A 20,891-nucleotide genomic window follows, 5' to 3' on the forward strand; every position below is an offset into this window, starting at 1 on the left:
TTTGACAAGTATTCATGGAGTTGTGAATTTATTTGTGTTATAAGGCAATTCATCAAGGTCGGCCAACAACCAAATAAACCCCACATGTGCTTAATGTTTTAGTATAAAAGGAGATGACTTGAGAGTAATTTCTCACACACACTTATATCTTTATTTCTCTCCACTTGTCTTGGGTTTTAGTGGAAGAGAAATCTAGGAGTGGAAGCCCTAGACGCAGATGGAAGTCAACCCTAGATGCAGATAGAAGGTATCCCTAACACTATCCTAAGGCATCCCTAACCTACGCTATCTCAAGGGTAACCTAGCCATAGTCAAGATAAGTATATACTCTACCCTAATAGTTCCTAGCCAGAGAAAAGTCATGAGTATTTTGGAGGACTAAGCTACTTTTAGGAGGGCTTAGGTGCTGGGCTAGAAGGTAGCAATCCAAGGCCTACTTTAGCAAAGGAGAAGGGACATTAAGGTCACCCTTGTGACCACTTGAAGAGGTAGCAAGATCCACGTGAAAGCTGAAGGCCTATAAGTATTGTTTTGATGGTCAAAACCACCCTCTACATGGAGTTGTAGGTGTCTTCTCAACCAGTGAGGTCACCTACCTTGTAAAGAAAGGGAGGCCACATAATTCAAGGTGAGTTATGGGCTGATTGTTGGACTACTATAGGTTACAGGAGGGTTCCCTAACCAGTGATCGAATTCTATCCACGAAAAACAGTACAGAGATGTTGGATACTGCCACATAGGGGCTGCAATGTCACTAACAAATAGGAGAATGGGACAGCAGCATGTTTGGATGACAACTTTGATGGGACAACCCAATGACATAGGAAAACTATGACAATTGTGCACTAGTGGCACAAGTGGGACATTTGCTAACTAGTGCATCAAAATAAATAGGACAACAAGGTACATAGTCTTGTATAGATGCATGGGACAACAAGGTACATAGTGTTGTATGGATGCATGGGACAACAAGGTACATAGTGTTGTGTAGATGCATAGGACAACAAGGTACATAGTGTTGTATAGATGCATGGGACAACAAGGTACATAGTGTTGTATAGATGCATGGGATAACAAGGTACATAGTTCTGTATAGATACATGGGACACTTGTGACATGATACCAAAGGTGCATATTGTAGCATGGAAAGCATGAACAACATGGATAGTAGTGGCAAGCATGGTGCTGCAAGCACATGAGACATGTTGTATGACAACATGGTTATGACACATGGGACAACAGTGCAACATAAGGTGCAACAGTATGATGTGTACAACATGGTCATGAGGTCCAACATTGTGATGATGGGTGCAACATGTGCATCACGGTGAGGTACAACATGATGACAAAATGATAGGTTAAGGAGTCACCTTGGATAATCAGTTGAAGCAGCATGTCTTCAACTGATCTCATGTATCATATTCTTAGAGATGATCTATGCTCTTGTCTAGATAAGTCAAAGTGTTGTCTTTTGTTGTAAATGTAGTATCTCTCTCTCTTTGTCTGTTGAACTATTGAAGAACATAAAAAAAGATTGATCAAGGGTTTCCCCACATTGGGGTTTGTCCCTGGCTAATGCCACATCTTGTGTCCTCTTGTCTTGGCTTGTCTTCTGCGATTTATGTTTATATTCCATCTGTAGTTTATTTTAATGCTGATGTGATTGCTAATCTAGAAAAGATATTGAGTTAACTATGAAAATTGAAATAAATTTCTCGAAGCATTGAACATACCTAAAATTAACACACCCTGAATACATATTGAAGAATCCCCTCCTCTTTTATTTTCTTGAAAGAACTATGCTAATTTTGGCCTGAGTGGGTGAAAAATTCTTGGCATGTGTCACTTTGGGGATGCCTACCCATGCATACACTGAGAATCAAACCTAGGTTAGTTGTGGTAGACTCACATCAAGCTTTTTCTAAACCACAACCCAACCTACATAAATTGAAGCACACTTACTAGAGGTCATGCCCATTGTTACTGAAATTGATGTTGCATGAAGATGGAAACTAACCTTATATAGGAAGTGGTGGACATAACCAATTTAGCTAGTATTTTATTTAAAGATTATACATCCAAATTAGCTCATGTCTTTCTTTGTTCCAAGATTTTAGCTGAGTGAATTTTCCACGCAACCTCCTCTTGCCATAACATCATAATGCACTTGTTAGTTAGGCTTTATCCCTTTTCTTCATTGCTTATGTATTGTGCTATCTTTCTACTTGTATAGTGTATGAATTTCATTAAAGAATAACCTCCCTTACAATGAACAAGGATTTTTTGGGTCTCCATTTTAGACATTAATAGAATTTATATGCTCTTGATTTTGTAGGTCAAACATGCTGCCCTTTCACTAAAAGAGAGGTTTGGTGAGCCTGAGTGCACTGTAAGATACTCTGAATTTTGCACTATGAATTTCAAAATAGAATAGTTATTTGGACATTTTCTTTTTACATTTGAAGTTTCTATAATTTCTCATGGGAAAACTAAGTTTGCAAACCTTGCATTTATGGTTTTATATATTTTCTAATACATGGAGAATTGCTTTCTACTTTTCAAATATAAATTAAAAGCTCTATGACATGTTTTCTTGTATGGCCATTAATAGAAACCCTCCTATCTTGACATAAACTCTTGCATGTACCACTTTGTTTACAAGTGCTAGGATTCACCAACTTCCACTACATTAAAAAAAAATTCAATTTTCAGGGTGTTGAATCAATGTGAGTTCATGGTGGGTGTAGAAGCATCTTCATATTTAAAATCAAGGACCTTTAAATATATTCAATTATCAGGTTATGATGGGTTAATATTAGCTAAGGTTTTGAAAGCTAATTGGACTTGTATCAAAGTTTTGAATTTTTGTGAATTATAGATTCATGGCTAGATTTCTCAGATCTTTGTTTCCTTCAAAAATTTTCTATTTGAGATGCAGTTTTTGTTGATTCTGATTCTCTTTCTTCTTTTGCATTTTCACAACTTGTATGGATGTAGGCATTCTCTCCTAGACAGTCTTATGAGAGCCATAGATGTCATGATTGCTAGTAAGTTTGTTGTTGTTTGTGGGTTTGGAGATGTTGGCAAGGGTTGTGTTGCGGCCTTCAAAGTTGCTGGAGCTAGGGTCATTGTTACAAATATTGATCCTATCTATGACCTGCAAGTGCTTATGGATGGCCTTCCTGTTCTTACCCTTGAGGATGTAGTCATCACTATTGATATGTTTGTGACAACCACTGGAAACAAGGACATCATCATGGTAGATCACATGAGGAAAATGAAGAACAATGCCATTGTTTGTAAAATTGGTTACTTTGACAACGAGATTGATATGAAAGGCCTTGAAACTTTCCTCGGTGTTAAGAAGATTATCATCAAGACTCAAACTGATAGGTGGGTGTTCGCTGACACCAACAGTGGAATCATTCTTCTTGTAAAGGGACGTCTGATGAACTTGGGTTGTGCAACTGGCCACCCACAATTTGTCATGTCTTTCTCATTTAAAAACAAAGTAAATATTTCTAATGCCATGCAACCATTACTTGTACATACTAGATTTATTAAGCATACCAATCCCTTGATTATATTGTTGTGTATGATCCATTACTATTTGTCAAAAATCCTTATTCTTTGTACCTAGCCCCGTTACATTAAAATTCATGCAAAATATTGTGGAGTGGGTCATGCATGTCATAAAAATGTCTAATATCACCAACTAATGTCATAACTATGCTCTCTATGCTTTTTCATAAACATTATGTTGCTTTTAATAGATGTTTTCAGGTGGGCATGATGGGGATGTTGAGATCTTGTTAGATTTTAAGCTTCTGTGGTAGTTTTTTGCAGTGGCATGATCTGGATTATCCACAATTTCGTGTTCATTCTGTCGACGTTTCGAACCCCAAAGGGGGTCCATGAATTGGGATCTTGCTTATATGTTGTGATTTGGATTTGGATTCTTGCCTCATTTATTTGTCTCTTGCTATTTTTTAATAGATGTTTTGAGGTAGATGTGTGATTTTTCAGATCTGGTCAGGGTGCTTTGAACTAGGATCTAGTTTAGGCGTTGTGGTTTAGATTTGAAATTTGTTCTCATTTGTTTTGAACTCACACTTTTCTAGTGTGTTTGTTGTTGTTTAGATCTTGTCAAGGTGTTTGAAATGTGGAGTCTTGATTAGTTGTTGTGTTTTTGGTTCTAGCAATGAGTTTTCTGGTTGTTTTAAAGTAGTTAGGATCTCATCATCAAACTGTTATATGGATTTATAGTAAAATATGGTAAATTTCAAATCCTATTTATCAGTTTCGACAGTATTATCTTATATATGTTTAGAGCATTAGGAAGTATCTTAATCTTAATTCTAATCTTAATCATGTGATACCTGCTTCCTGATGTTGGATCTCATATGGACTTAGGGGCATTTTGGTCTCATTCTTGATGTTATGAGTTTCACTAATCTTGTTAGTTGCCTTGATTCTTCAGTGTCATTGAGATCACAACACGATGCTTTTTGTATAGTTAGATTGCATTGCTTTACATTTTAGGATTCACTAGTTTCCACTACATTAAAAAGAAAAATCCAATTTTCAGGGTGCTAAATCAATGTGAGTACATGGTGGGAGTAGAATCATCTTCATATTTAAAATAAAGGACCTTTACATATATTCAATTATTTGGTTATGATGGGTTAATATTAGCTAAGGTTTTGAAAGTTGATTGGACTTGTATGAAAGTTTTGAATTATTGTGAATTATAGATCCAGAGCCAGATTTCTTAGTTATTTGTTTCTTCAAAAATTATCTATTTGAGATGCATTTTGTGTTGATTCTGCTTCTCTTTATTCTTTTGCAGCTTGAAAACTTGTATGGATGTAGGTACTCTCTCCTAGAAGGTCTTATGAGAGCCACATATGTCATGATTGCTGGTAAGGTTGTTGTTGTTTATGGGTTTGGAGATGTTGGCACGGGATGTGTTTCAGCCTTGAAAGTCATTGGAGCTAGGGTCATTGTTATAGAGATTGATCCTATCTATGCCCTACAAGTGCTTATGGAAGGCCTCCCTGATCTCACTTGTTGGGCCTAGGAATTATCCTTAAAATACATCCACTTTCACTCCATTCACACATTTTCTCACCTCTATTCCACCACCATGTCACCACATCAGCTTCACTTTCATCATTATATGGGTTACCTTTGTGTTTTCCAAAACATTATTAATTCTTAGTAATTTTAAGAGAATTTATGGTTAAACTAGAAACTAATCTCCATATACTTATACCTAACAATTAGAATGAGTTTGTTAACATGTGTAGGTACAAAGGAAGCTTCCAAGGCATATTTATGTCGCACTCTATGTTCAAATTCGAATTTGAGGAGACCATGGACCTCATGGAAAAGGTTGTGGACCTCAGGGAGGAGATCATGGAGGATAGGGTTATGTGTCACCATTGGTTGAGAAATATGTGGGTCAAGGGAGGGAATAGTGGATTTACATTTATGAGTTTGTTATCATAGCTTTTGTATAAATAGGAGTGTTATCTCCTTCATTTGTAATCTTCATTTTGTAATCTTAGTATCTTATAGGTTGGTAATGAGAAGTTAGATTGGAGAATCATTGTAATGGTTGTAATTGCAATTTGCAATTGATGATGAATAAAACGGAGCTTCTTTGATCCTCTACATTTGACTTCTCTTTTGATGTGCTTGTGAATCCTTGGAAGGATCCCCATTGCCTAGCAAGTACACTTTTATTTTATGTATGTTTGTGAATTTCATTAGATTAAATTATTAGGTTCATATGTTTGTAATATTAACGAATGACCTTTCGTAAGAAAGTATTAATGTTTCCTTCAATGAACCTGATTTTTTATTTACTATTTGATTTCATTAGTTTAAGTTTCTGATTTATATGCTTGAGATATAAATGAATAGTCTCTTGTAAGAGAGCTTTAATATTTCATGAAATCAATCAGAATTAGGTTTAAGTGCTTTAATTTCGTCAGTCTAAATAGCTTGTTGATTAAGATGTTAGAAATATTAATGAACAATCTCCCATAAGGGAGGTTTAATATTTCTTACACCTGTCACAATGTCTTTAGATTTCATTTTGTTAGATGACTAAATAGTTGTTTGAGATCCCAATGAAAGACCTCCTGTAAGGGAGCTTTGGCATTTCTTCACCTTGCTTAGTCTAGTTTCTCTCTAAGTCCACATACGGTGGATGTTCCTCGAAGTTTTACTTACCCAGATTGATCGTAAATGAAACTCTAATTTGAATCCGCATTTTAGACCAAACATTTTGGCGTCTTTGTCAGGGATCGAACTCGGGTCAAATGTAGAGGATCAAAGAAGCTCCATTTTATTCATCGTCAATTGCAAATTGAAATTACAACCATTACAATGATTCTCCAATCTAACTTCTCATTACCAACCTATAAGATACTAAGATTACAAAATGAAGATTACAAATGAAGGAGATAACACTCAAAATTGCTATGCGAAATGCTATGATAAAAAAAATGTTTTCCAACTTGAAAATTTGATCAATGTTTATTAATGTCATCATCTTTCACTATTCCATTAATGAACCACTAACAGACTTTACATAGACAATAGAGTGCTCGGCAAAATTCTCTACGTTGTGCACAGATTTGTCAAATTTGATGGACAACTTGTTAGAATATTTTTTGGTTTTTGGTCTTTCTTTCTTGTTTGAATTAGGTTACTTTGTTTAATATGAGAGGAAAATATTTCAAACTTGTGTATTCATCTTGATTTTTGAATTGGTGAATTTAATTCCCTAAGCATTGCTTTTACACATAGAAAATTCAATTTTTCGGTTAAGGAGTGATCGAATTTGTTTATAGAACTTTGTTGAGAAAGAAATTTTGACAATCGCCAAGTTAGTAGCAAATAAACAGACTAACATTCAATATTCAAACCATGTATAAAAGGTGAATGGCACATCGAATCTGTACCAATGAATTGGTGACAGGTGCTCTGCATTGGTAGAATTCATATAATGAACAATTGAAAGATTATAGTTGGTAATAAATCTATGCTTGTATTTTTGTTGTATGATTTTATGTGACGTATTAATCAGCAAGCCAAGATCATGGTCATGCACATTCGAGGAGACAGCTGACATAAACAGGGAGATGATTTAATTTTCAGGGTTATTATTTAAAAATGGACTGTTATCAATATTATACATTGGAATGAACATTATGCTTTTGATTCTCCTTAGTCTATTTCATTTGGCATTAATTTTTGTGTAAGAAACATCAAGGAATTGGCCATTCGTTTTTGAACACACTAACTTTTTGTATGCCAAGGAAATTTTGCAGATTTCAGATGATCAATTGATCATTAAGGAAACTAATAGTGCACACAATTAGTATTTAATAGAACAAGCCCATTATCATAAAAAAAATTTCTTACAACTTCCTGTGATGGCTTAATGGTTTGATATGTTGAATGATATATTATCAAAAGCGAAGAGCTGGGATAGTTCCTAAATGTACCAGGATATTGAAATACCTATCCACACCTGAAATCGACGTCTACAAGAGGCTAGTCGATGATGATATTTTAGAAGAAATTCCATAAAAAATGAGCAGATTAGTTATATTTGAGATTTTGAAGGCTCACTTTTTCCAGAAAGAGTCATTAACCATTTCCCATTATCCACATACACTTCATTACATTTTCATCAATAAACACAATGAAGCTCATTTAGAAGCCTTTTGTTCCATTAGTGTTAGTTTTCATACTCATAAAACATTGCTTCCATACACCATTAAGTCCATAGTCCTTGAGTCTAAATATTATTCTAAAAACTCCTTGAAGCTTGCATTCCTTAAGGGCAAGCTATCATGCCGATAAACAAGGGAATACATCGATGTCCCTTGTTCATTGAATCTTCTGAGTATTTGACAACAACAAATTCATTCATACTTAGAAAGATGTGTTTGGGGCATATTGACTCTCATCCACATCAAATATGGGATCTCTCATGTTGACTAGTGGCATCTATCAATGGCCACTGAGTTAACAATTTCTCATTATGTTCGACACCAAAACATTTAATCACATGAAAATAATTGTGCCAAAAAGTTGAAGACTTGAAGACCAATCATTTTGTAGCAGAGGAAGCAGAATTACTTTCATTACTTTACAGTTTTTGATATAAATGACTTGAGGAAAAGTCAATCAATAAGGCTGGGGGGAAGTGTAGATTCTAAATTTTGTATACCTTCCAAGCATTATACATTTTCAACCGCATTTAGTAGCAAATTTCAAACATTCAGTAGAAGATCTGGCAACAGATTTAGCAGCAGATGTAGCAACAATAAAAGATTCACTTTTTCGACTTCATCTACCATTTTCACCACCAAGTGAAGAAGACTATGATAAGAATTTTGCAGCCATGCACACACAACTCTCATCCATTTTTGAAAGGGTAAGTTGAGGTATGATATTTTCTAACTTTTAACCATTTAATTCCTTGAAAGCTAGAATAATAATTTTTGGAAAAAAATTCCTTTCCTCATTTCATAAAATTGCCAAAACCATCAGTTTGGGGGAGGGAATACATTTACATTCATACTTTGTCACATTCATATTTTTCCATATTCATATATCACATTCTAAAAGCCACGTACTTTCCAAGTATATTTACTATTACATCATCATGAACATATAATGGCTTTGTAAAAAGTACTTAAAAGATAATTGGATGCCAACACAATCATGGTTGTCACACAAGAACCAACCATGAAGCATTCCAACAAAAATACTTTGCAATAAAAATCACATTATCATGTAAAGATCATATATCTAATTTCAATGCAACAAACAAAATACGGTTAAAACACAAGAACCACCCAAGTTGCAATTCAACAAACACACTTTATGAAAGTTAAGAAAATGATATCATGCAAAGTCTAAGCCAAATCTCAAGTATGAAAAGTAATATTATAGATTGCATGAGGAAATGAAATACCTTCAGTTTGGGGGTATGTTGGGCCTAGGAATTATCCTTAAAATACATCCACTTTCACTCCATTCACACATTTTCTCACCTCTATTTCACCACCATGTGACTACATTAGCTTCACTTTCATCATTATATGGGTTACATTTGTGTTTTCCAAAACATTATTAATTCTTAGGATTTTTAATAGAATTTATGGTTAAACTTTAGAAAATAATCTCCATATACTTATACCTAATGATTAGAATGAGTTTATTGACATGTGTAGGTACAAAGGAAGCTTCCAAGGCATATTTATGTGGCACTCTATGTTCAAATTCGAATTTGAGGAGATCATGGACCTCATGGAGAAGATAATGGACCTCATGGAGGAGATCATGGAGGATAGGGTTATGTGTCACCATTGGTTGAGAAATATGTCGTTCAAAGGAGGGAATAGTGGATTTACACTTATGAGTTTGTTATCATAGCTTTTGTATAAATAGGAGTGTTATCTCTTTCATTTGTAATCTTCATTTTGTAATATTAGTATCTTATAGGTTGGTAATGAGAAGTTATATTGGAGAATCAGTGTAATGGTTGTAATTTCAATTTGCAATTGTTGATGAATAAAACAGAGCTTCTTTGATCCTCCACATTTGACTTCTATTTTGGTGTGCTTGTGAATACTTGGAAGGATCCCCATTGCCTAGCAAGTACACTTTTATTTTAGTAGGCTTTTATCTTATGCTTGTTTGTGAATTTCATTAGATTAAATTATTAGGTTCATATGTTTGGAATATTAACGAATGACCTTTCGTAAGAAAGTATTAATGTTTCCTTCAATGAACTTGATGTGTTATTTAATGTTTGATTTCATTAGTTTAAGTTTCTGATTTATATGCTTGAGATATAAATGAATAGTCTATTGTAAGAGAGCTTTAATATTTCATGCAATCAATCAGAATTAGGTTTAAGTGCTTTAATTTCATCATTCTAAATAGTTGGTTGATTAAAATGTTAGAAATATTAATGAACAATCTCCTGTAAGGGAGCTTTAATATTTCATTTATATGTTTGAGACATAAATGAATAGTCTGTTGTAAGAGAGCTTTAATATTTCATGCAATCAATCAGAATTACGTTTAAGTGCTTTAATTTCACCAGTCTAAATAGTTTCTTGATTAAGATGTTAGAAATATTAATGAAAAATCTCCTGTAATGGAGATTTAATATTTCTTACACATGTCACAATGTATTTAGTTTTCATTTTGTTAGATGACTAAATAGGTGTTGGAGATCCCAATGAAAGACCTCCTGTAAGGGAGCTTTGGAATTTCTTCACGTAGCTTAGTCTAGTTTGTCTCTAAGTCCACATACGGTGGATGTTCCTCGAAATTTTACTTACCCGGGTAGATAGTAAATGAAGCTCTAATTTGAATCATCATTTTAGAACAAACATCATGCTTGAGGATGTAGTTATAACTACTAATACCTTTGTGACAACCATTGGCAACAAGGACATCCTCAGGGTAGATCACATGAGGAAAATGAAGAAAAATACCATTGTTTGTAACATCGGTCACTTTGACAATTAGAGTGATATGCAAGGCCTTGAAACTTTCCCTGGTGCGAAGAAGATTACCATCAAACCTCAAACTAATAGGTGGGTGTTCCCTGATACCAACAGTGACATCATTGTTCTTGCAGAGGGACGTCTGATGTACTTGGGTTGTGCAACTGGCCACCCAAGTTTTTTCATGTCTTGCTCCTTTACAAACCAAGTAAATATTTCTAATGCCCTACAACGATTGTTTGTACATACTATATTTCTCAGGCATACCAATCCCTTGATTATATTGTTGTATATGATCCACTGCTATTTGCAAAAAATCCCCATTTCCTATACCTAGCCCCATTACATTAAAATTCATTTAACATATGGTGGAGAGGGTCATGCATGTCAAAGAAATGTATCATTTCACCAATTAATGTCATAGCCATGCTTTCTATGCTTTTTCATAAACATTCTTTTGTTTTTTAATAAATGTTTTCAGGTGGGTGTGGTGGGGATGTTGAGATCTCGTCTAGAGTTTTTGAAATGGGATCTTTCTTATATGTTGTGATTTGGATTTGGATTCTTGTCTCATTTTTTGTCACTTGCTATTTTTTAATAGATATTTTCAGGTAGATGCGTGATTTTTGAGTTCAGGTCAGGGTGCTTTGAAGTAGGATCTTGTCTAGGTGTTGTGGTTTGGATTTCAAAATTTGTTCTCATTTCTTTTGAACTCACACTTTTATGGTGGGTTTTTTGTTGTTTAGATCTTCTCAGGGTGTTTGAGATGTGGAATCTTGATTAGATGTTGTGTTTTTGGTTCTAGCAATAACTTTTGTGCTTGTTTTAAAGGAGTTAGGATCTCATCATCAAACTATTATATAGATTTATAGTATATTATGGTAAATTTCAAACCACTATTTATCAGTTTCGAAAATATTCTCTTATATACGTTTAGAGCATTAGGAGGTATCTTAATCTAAATACTAATCTTAATCATGCGATACCAACTTCTTGATGTTGGATCTGATATGGCCTTGGGGGAATTTTGGTCTCATTCATGATGTTATGAGTTGCATTACTCTTGTTAGTTGCCTTAATTCTTTGGTATCATTGAGATCACATCATGTTTCTGGAGGTATACTTAGCTTGCATTGCATTACATTTTAGGATTCACTATTTTCCACTACATTAAAAAAAAATGATTTTCAGGGTGTTGAATCAATGTGAGTTCATGGTGGGTGTAGAAGCATCTTCATATTTAAAATCAAGGACGTTTACATATATTGAATTATCTGGTTATGATGGGTTAATATTAGCTAAGGTTTTGAAAGTTGATTGGACTTGTACTGAAGTTTCGAATTATTGTGAATTATACATACAGGGCCAGATTTCTCAGATCTTGTATTTCTTTAAAAAATTTCTATTTGAGATGCTGTTTGTGTTGATTCTAATTCTCTTTCTTCTTTTGTATTTTGACAACTTGTATGGATGTACGCAATCTCTCCTAGACAGTTTTATGTGAGCCACATATGTCATGATTGCATTTAAGGTCGCTGTTGTTGGTGGCTTTGGAGATGTTGGCAAGTGTTATGTTGCAGCCTTCAAAGTTACTGGAGCTAGGGTAATTGTTACAGAGATTGATCCTATATGTGCCCTGCAAGCACATATGGAAGGGCTTCCTATTCTCACCCTTGAGGAGGTAGTTAGCACTGCTGATATCTTTGTGACAACCACTGGCAACAAGGACATCATCATGGTAGATCACATGAGGAAAATGAAGAACAATGTCATTGTTTGTAACATCAGTCACTTTAACAATGAAATTGATATGAAAGGCCTTGAAACTTTCCCTGGTGTTAAGAACATTACATCAAGCTTCCGACTGATAGGTGGGTTTTCCCTCACACCAACAGTGGCATCATTTTTCTTGCAAAGGGACACCTGATGAACTTGGGTTTCGCAACTGGCCACCCGAGTTTTTTTCATGTCTTGATCCTTCACAAACCAGGTAAATATTTCTAATGCCATGCAACCATTGCTTGTACATACTAGATTTCTCATGCATACCAATCCCTTGATTATATTGTTGCGTATGATCCATTGCTATTTTCCAGAATTCCCCATTCTCGGTACCTAGCCACATTACATTAAAACTCATGCAACATATGGTGGAGTGGGTCATGCATGTCATAGCAGTGTCCAATTTCACCAATTAATGTTATGGCCATGCTCTCTGTGCTTTTTCATCAACATCCTGCTATTTTTTAATAGATGTTTTCAAGTGGGCATGGTGGGGATGTTGAGATATCATCTAGATTTTTTGAAATGGGATGTTTCTTATATGTTGTGATTTGGATTTGGATTCTTGCCTCATTTCTTTGTCGTTTGCTATTTTTTGATAGATGTTTTCAGGTAGATGCATGATTTTTGATATCTAGTTAGGGTGCTTTGAAGTAGGATCTTGTCTAGGTGTTGTGGTTTAGATTTGAAATCTGCTGTCATTTCTTTTGAACTCACATTTTTCTGGTGTGTTTGTTGTTGTTTAGATCTTGTGAGGGTGTTTGAGATGTGGAACCTTGATTAGCTGTTGTTTTTTTCGTTCTAGCAATGAGTTTTGTGGTTGTTTTAAAGTAGCTAGGATCTCATCATCAAAATGTTATACAAATTTTTAGTATAATATGATAAATTTTAGACTGCTATTTAACAGTTTCGACAATATTATCTTATATATGTTTAGAGCATTAGGAAGTATCTTAATCTTAATTATAATCTTAATCATGCGATACCAGCTTCCTGATGTTGGATCTGATATGGTCTTGGGGGCATTTTGGTCTCATTCTTGATGTTATGAGTTTCACTAAACTTGTTAGTTGCCTTGATTCTTCAATGTCATTAAGATCACACCATTATGCTTGGTATACTTAGCTTGCATTGCATTACATTTTAGGATTCACTAGTTTCCACTACATTTAAAAAAAAAAATCAATTTTCAGGGTGCTGAATCAATGTGAGTTCATGGTGGGTGTAGAAGCATCTTCATATTTAAAATCAAGGACCTTTACATATATTCAATTATCTAGTTATGATGGGTTAATATTAGCTAAGGTTTTGATAGCTGATTAGACTTGAATCAAAGTTTTGAATTACTGTGAATTATAGATCCAGGGCCACATTTCTTAGATCTTTTTTTTCTTCAAAATTTTACGATTTGAGATGCATTTTGTGTTGATTCTCATTCTCTTTCTTCTTTTGTAGTTTGACAACTTGTATGGATGTAGGAACTCTCTCCCAGATGGCCTTATGAGAGCCACATAAGTAATGATTGTTGGTAAGGTTGTTGTTGTTTGTGGGTTTGGAGATGTTGGCAAGGGTTGTGCTGCAGCCTTCAAGTCGTTGGAGCTAGTGTCATTGTTACATAGATTGATTCTATATGTTCCCTGCAAGTTCTTATGGAAGGCCTTCCTGTTCTCACCCTTGAGGATGTAGTTATCATTGTTGATATCTTTGTGACAACCATTGGCAGCAAGGACATCATCATGGTAGATCACATGAGGAAAATGAAGAACAATGCCATTGTTTGTAACATCGGTCACTTTGAAAATGAGATTGACGTGCAAGGCCTTGAAACTTTCCCTGGTGTTAAGAAGATTATCGTCAAGCCTCAGATTGATAAGTGGGTGTTCCCTGACACCAACAGTGGCATCGTTGTTCTTGCAGAGAGACATTTGATGAACTTGCATTGTGCAACTAGCCCCCCAAGTTTCGTCATGTCTTGCTCCTTTCCAAACCTGGTAAATATTTTTTATGCCCAGCAACCATTACTTGTACATACTAGATTTCTTAGGCATACCAATCCCTTGATTATATTGTTGCATATAATCCATTGCTACATAGGTGGATGTTCCATAGATGGTGAATAATCTCTACCTTTTGTTGATAGTGAAGCACATGAAAGGTAGGCTTATAAAGGTATCAACGAAATTGAGGCTTAATGTAATTTCATGAAAAGGGGTTAACATTGGTAGTATAGCCAAGATTGGTAAAATCATATTAGAGCACTGAAAATATAGTTTGAAAGAAAATTTAGTACAAATCAACAAAACATTTTGATGAAGTGATGAGCACCACATTCAATTATGAAATAAAAGTATATACTTGTGTAGCTCGATAGATGAGGTTTGCATAATTATTAATTTAGCCTAATGATAACAAGTAATGGATAATTTCCAATGATTGAAGTAATAAGTGACTACACAATTAATAGTCATACTTGTATGAAATAGTAACACGGTAAGAGAGAAGAATTATAATACAATCCTCATTCTTAACCTAGAATTGTACAAGTAGAAAAACATTGCCGAGAAGGCATGGACAAGAAGCCTACAAATAAAGATGGGACATCTGATACCCTTGTTGCAAAAACCAAGTTCAACTTATGACCTCTCTCAAATTTATCATCTCATGAGTATGATAAGATAACTTTATTCTCCACAGTGTTGGAGGTAACCTTTATCAACAAGAGGCAACCTTGATAAAGTTAGTCCATCTTAAACCTATTACGGTGAATGTAAGAGCTTAATTAGGTAACTATCAGTTAAATATCTAAAGGAACACTCTTCATGTAAGTTGAATTCTTGAGTCCACCATGAGAGTTGAAGAGCAACCAGAGAGAAAAACCATCGACAAAATGAAACCCTTTGCGATTTCAAGGTAGGAGGAGTAGTTGCACAACTACCACTTTCAGCCAAGACTGTCAAATCTTGGGTAAGAAATCGCACGATGCTCATGAAGGAAGTTTTTTTCCAGATGCGCAATGTTGAGATTCAAGAATGGGAAATAATCAATGTTGATAAGACTAAGGTATAGGAGAGGACAAATACAAAACCATTGGTGGAGAAAAGAAATTGTAATATATCTGATAATTACACTTCTCTGTAATCTTTGGTTATAGAAGACCCTATATAATAGCAGTGAATTAAATATAATTTGGATGACGAAGTGTGGGAGCACCTAGGGTGAGGCTAACCTTACGTGGGATCGAACGATAACCTAGCCACAACCGTCTTTCTCAGAAAATAATTAAAGTTTGGGAGGTTCTAAAAGTGTAACAATTTTGAATTAATGTCAAACAATATGAATATTAGCATAGGTAATGTAAAGAGAAATTCTATGTTATAATGATAAAGTATTCATTGCAATAAATTAATTAGGTGTGTGTATGAAATAATTTTTATATGGTTAGTAAACGTTACATGCTGCTACTGTATAGGTTATAAGAGCACACCAATCTTATTTGTCTAAGATTCGTGAAGAAGGTTGAAAGTAGAAGAGTTGCGTGGGCTATGTAGAGGAGAGGTTGTTGAGATGAAAAATAATATGTGAGCTGATTCGAGTTGTGGATCGCGATGAGTGAGATCCATAACAAAAAACAAGTAGTTCCTTATGGACAATAGGTTTGTTCTTGCATAATAGGAAGTCATTGGTTCCATCATAGTGACTGTATGATGTAAAATTTGGAAGTGGGTGCCTCAGGTAATTGGGTGCTTTCTCAAGGAGTTGGTGCTTCTTATAAGTTGTTTAGGTGTTTTCAAAAAGGGAGTTGATGTTGAGTTGGTGCTTATTATAAGTTGTTTAGGTGCCTTCAAAAATGGAGTTGATGTTTCTTACTAGTGAGTTCTAGCAAAACACATAAGGGAGTTGGTGCTTCTTTCTTATTGGTGCTAACAAAACAATGTAAGGAGCTGATGCTTCTTGTGAGTGGGCATTAACGAAAATTGATGTAACCTGATGCAACTAGAGTAGCGACATTATATGTACATGATCATATAAACAATTTTTTTTGGTTTTTCTCGTCGAATGATTTCATGTACAATGTTTGTTGATTTGCATTGTTTCTTAGATGACATGTTGTTGGTTGTTTACATAAATGGTTTCCAAGTAAAAGTAAAATTATAAATTGGCAATAACTGCAAATTTAATATTAATGTTGATTCAAGTTTCAAACATATCCATGGCTAAGGATCTTATTACATATTTTTTTAAATGTATATCTATTGAACTAATATATTAATTATTTTTTTATTTAATAATAATAATATGTTAATGACCAAAATGTTGAGCGAGTAAGACTAATATTTACTCCAAATCACATTTAAATATTATAAAGCTAATCCAAATCACGTTTAAATATGACAAAGTTACATTAGCTTTGAATAGGTAAATTAATCATTGTATTATGGTCAACATTGTTGCTTTCACGAACTACAAAATATTTATAGTAGTATTCACAACTCAAGGGTTGAAATTTATCTGCAATTTAGATATGGTGATTTCATTAATTTATCTCAAATTAATTAATTTAAGGAAAAGTTATATCACATGTCATATTGGGCATGTGGTATTCATAAGCCATCGTATTGGCCATGATATTATAAGAAAAACATTTTAGAAGTTAAGAATCTTCATGGTAGGAATGTGAGATATATCATGGGGTGAGTATTTTGATGATTATCATTGATACATGCCTATCTAACCAACCATTTAATTTATATGGAGACACTAGTTTTTGATGAGATGAAGGAATTTAATATGTTTGGTATACCACATTATAAAAAAAACTTTGAAGTAAGTGGTCGATGATCATATGTCACTTTATTGGCTTCACAAAATTGAGTAAAAATGGTTAATATACAATTAACGATCTTTTTCCATTTTAATGTTTGGATATCACATATATAAAATAATAATATAATTTTTATATTATAATTTAGATCAACATAGATGGTTTAGTGGCTCATGGGTTTGCCACTAAATGTGATATACAGGAAAATATGGTAAAGATGTTGTATCTGGTGGTAGAACTCACGTAAAAACGTCATGTAAATGTAAACCTAAATTTAAACAACCTAGTATGGGGGTAGATATGACATAAAACATAAACATGTGAATGTAATGCCTAAAATTTAACATTTCTAATCTAATGTTGGCATGTTGGCCCTACTTAAAAATCAATCTAATTAGAAATCAATCTAATTATTAGCATGTATAAACATAATATAAATTTAAAATATAAAGAGGTTTACTAACACCCAAAAAATATGTATGATAAATAAATAAAAATATAAATAAAGTGGATGTACGCTAAATAAAAATAAATAATTATATGTACTCCAAAGGTATGGTAAATAAATAAAAATATAAATAAAATAGAGGTATGGTAAAAAAAATAAAAATATAAACAAACTAGAGGTATGATAAATAAATAAAATATATTTTTATATTTATTCCAGAAACATTTGTCTATTTAGGAAGGCTCAAAAAAGAGATTTATTTAGGTGAAGCTGATGGCCCAAACACCATAATTATAAAAGAAGTACGATAAATTAATAAAAATATAAATAAATGATAGGTATGGTAAATAAATAAAACATTTTTTTATATTTACTCCATAAGTCACTTTATATTTAAGTACAGTAAAAAAGAGGTTTTATTTAGGTGAAGCATATGCCGAAATACCATGGGCCAAATTATTATTAATACCATGCAAAAAAACATTATTAACTCTAATATTAGTATTAATAAAAGTAAAGATGGAACATGGTATTGACCCATGGTACCATGGGTCAAATTATTATTAATACCATGCAAAAAAACATTATAGGTGAGAAACAATGGTATTGACCCATGGTATTCACATGGAATGTTACCTATTTAATGGGGGGAATTAAATGAGAATATATCCATCTTTACTCTAGATCTACATAGCCCCGGGATCAAATATCGTGATATGGAAGCTAGCATAGAGTAAAAAATATTTGATCCCTTTGGGCACTTGGTAGATCAAGAGTAAGATGGATCTTGTAATTTAATGTCACTTAAACATTTTAACTCGATTAAAAAAATATATATCAATTATTAATTTTTTTAATTTTTTTAAATTACTATTAGTAGTTTTTAAGCTTTAGCATTATGATAACTCATGGTATTGACCCATGGTAATACCATGGTATTCATGTGAGCGTAAACTATTTAAAGGGGAAATTCTATTAGCTTATATCCTTCTTAATTACAGATCTACCAAGTGTTGAGAGTGATAAATAGACTTGAGCCCTCTAAGACTTGGTAGATGTGGAGTTAATATGGATATAGATTGGTGTTTATGATAATGAAGATATTAAATAGACTTAGGAAATTATGTTGTAAAAAACATCTTGAGGTGAATGGTTAAAGCTACTTTCACTCACTTAAAAAAATTTAGTAAAAAATACCAATATCTCCATTAATATTGGTTTTTCTTACTTAACACAAAAAAATTCAAAACAGTGAAATCTTATGCCCAGATTTCCCGTCAGATACTGCACTGTTGGATATAGATTTGTCTATTAATCTTGCAAACGATTTTTCAAAGGTCTCTAAATATGATATGTTCATGAAAAAGTTATAGGGTACTGATGTTGGATTAGTTTGAAAAATATGCTGGTTTGTACCACTTTTCATCTTCTCTCGTATTCTTAGTTAAAGAATGAAAGACGTATGATGGTAGTGAATTATGCTAATAAGAAATTTAGATTGGGAAAGATGTACTTAAACTTTATTATTTAAATCAAGATTTCCAATTAACAAATATAATAAATCTACATTTATATATTGATTGGAAGGCTTTTGGCTACTGACACTTCTTTCCATTAGATCATGTTCAGGCCTTTGGGATACCTACAACTTTCTTATACTATATAGTTGGGGCTTGCTAAGTGTTAGCATGTTGGCCTAAAGTGATGTATTTTTTCTGATTTCGTAGTTGGAATCCATGGAATAAGAAAGAAGTTTGATTTGCATTTATTGTACACCAAGAAATTAGATACCTCTCTAACATATCCTTATTTAAAATGGATCCATGGTCGTAAATATCTTTAGCATATCCTTATTTAAAATGGATCCATGCTTGTAAATATCTTAATTCAATGTTCGGTTCAAAAAGTGATCTTGTATACAATAATGTCATAAACTTTTATCTCATACACATGATAATTCATTATACCTATTTCTTGAGAAGATATGTCAGCAATATGTAGGCATTGAGCATTGTCATGTATTGCATTATCATAATAGTGCAATTGGTTGGATTTGCATGAAATTCAACTTATATCTTATTTTCCGTGATAATTGGAGCAAGTTGAATACATAAGTTATCATGGAAAATAAAGGAGAAGTTGAATTCCATGAAAATCCATCCAATTGCACTATTGTGGGCCTATAATATATCACACTGCTAACCTCTACAGATTGTTGAAAAATCCGCTAAAGAAATAGTCGGAATGCATCCCAAATTTTGCAAGATCAATTTCTGAAATGAACATTGGATTAAGTTAGTTACCAACATAGATTCATTTTAAATAGAGATTTAACATGATCTGAGACATCCAATTTCTACACTTGCAATTTTTTTATGATTCAATATTATTTAAATGTTTTGTATACTTATTTACTTTTTTTATATATTTTTCAAATTTTTTACTTCAAGAGACTGTTAGACAATTATATATTATAGAGAAATGGAACACATAAATTATTGCAGAAATAAAAAACACAGAAAACACATAAAACAAGAGAGACACAGATATACATGGTTTACCTAGTTTGGGCTACATCCATAGAGAAACAACCAGTCCTTATTTTTATATTATCCAGCAAACTGAAGAGATACAACCTACAGTAAATCTACTGTCATTCCCTCTTTTCTCTCAATCTCCTCTCTCTTCCTCACTCAGAATATAGATCTATATAGACGCATGACAATTCCCTCATATATAGCGAGGGGTTTCCTTCTAGGGAAAAAAAACCCTAAATTAAACATAACTTCTACCGTTAGATCTCCGCCTAATGAACGACCCATATTGACTACGAAATTAAAACATTTTACAAGGCAATTTTACATCTATTCTTAGCTTCGGGGGTGCTGCCCCCGATCCCCCCACCAAGGGGTGGGGCTCCTAAAAGGTCATAGCCGCACCGCCTGGACCTCCCTGCAGCAAATATTTTAGAAGTGGCGTTGCCACCCCATTACGAACTGGGGTCCAATGCAGAGATACCTTTGAATATAGAAGATAATCAAGCTCCACACCCAACAATCTCCCACTTGGAGACTGATTATAACAACTCCACCACTGCTTCATTTTCTGGACAATGACTCCACATTGGACCCGGTTGTTTCTCATCTTCTTCATCATACTTGAAGACCAATTGAAACTGAGAAAATTCTCAGTTTCTCCATGGTTACAACTTTTGTTAACATATCTGCAGGATTCTGACTAGTGTGTACCTTTTCTAGCTTCAACTGTCCATCTTCCAATGCTGACCATATGA

General features: G+C 33.7%; 1 pseudogene; it reads left to right on the plus strand.

The window, feature by feature from the left end:
* The first annotated feature begins 12,063 nt into the window (after positions 1 to 12,063).
* On the plus strand, positions 12,064 to 12,474 carry LOC149183293 (adenosylhomocysteinase pseudogene; annotated as a pseudogene).
* The last annotated feature ends 8,417 nt before the right edge of the window (positions 12,475 to 20,891 follow it).

The sequence above is a fragment of the Pinus tabuliformis genome, chromosome 3_2 (assembly GCF_031772625.1).
Source record: "Pinus tabuliformis cultivar Carrire ecotype Pingquan chromosome 3_2, CPIR1, whole genome shotgun sequence".
Lineage (NCBI taxonomy): Eukaryota > Viridiplantae > Streptophyta > Pinopsida > Pinales > Pinaceae > Pinus > Pinus tabuliformis.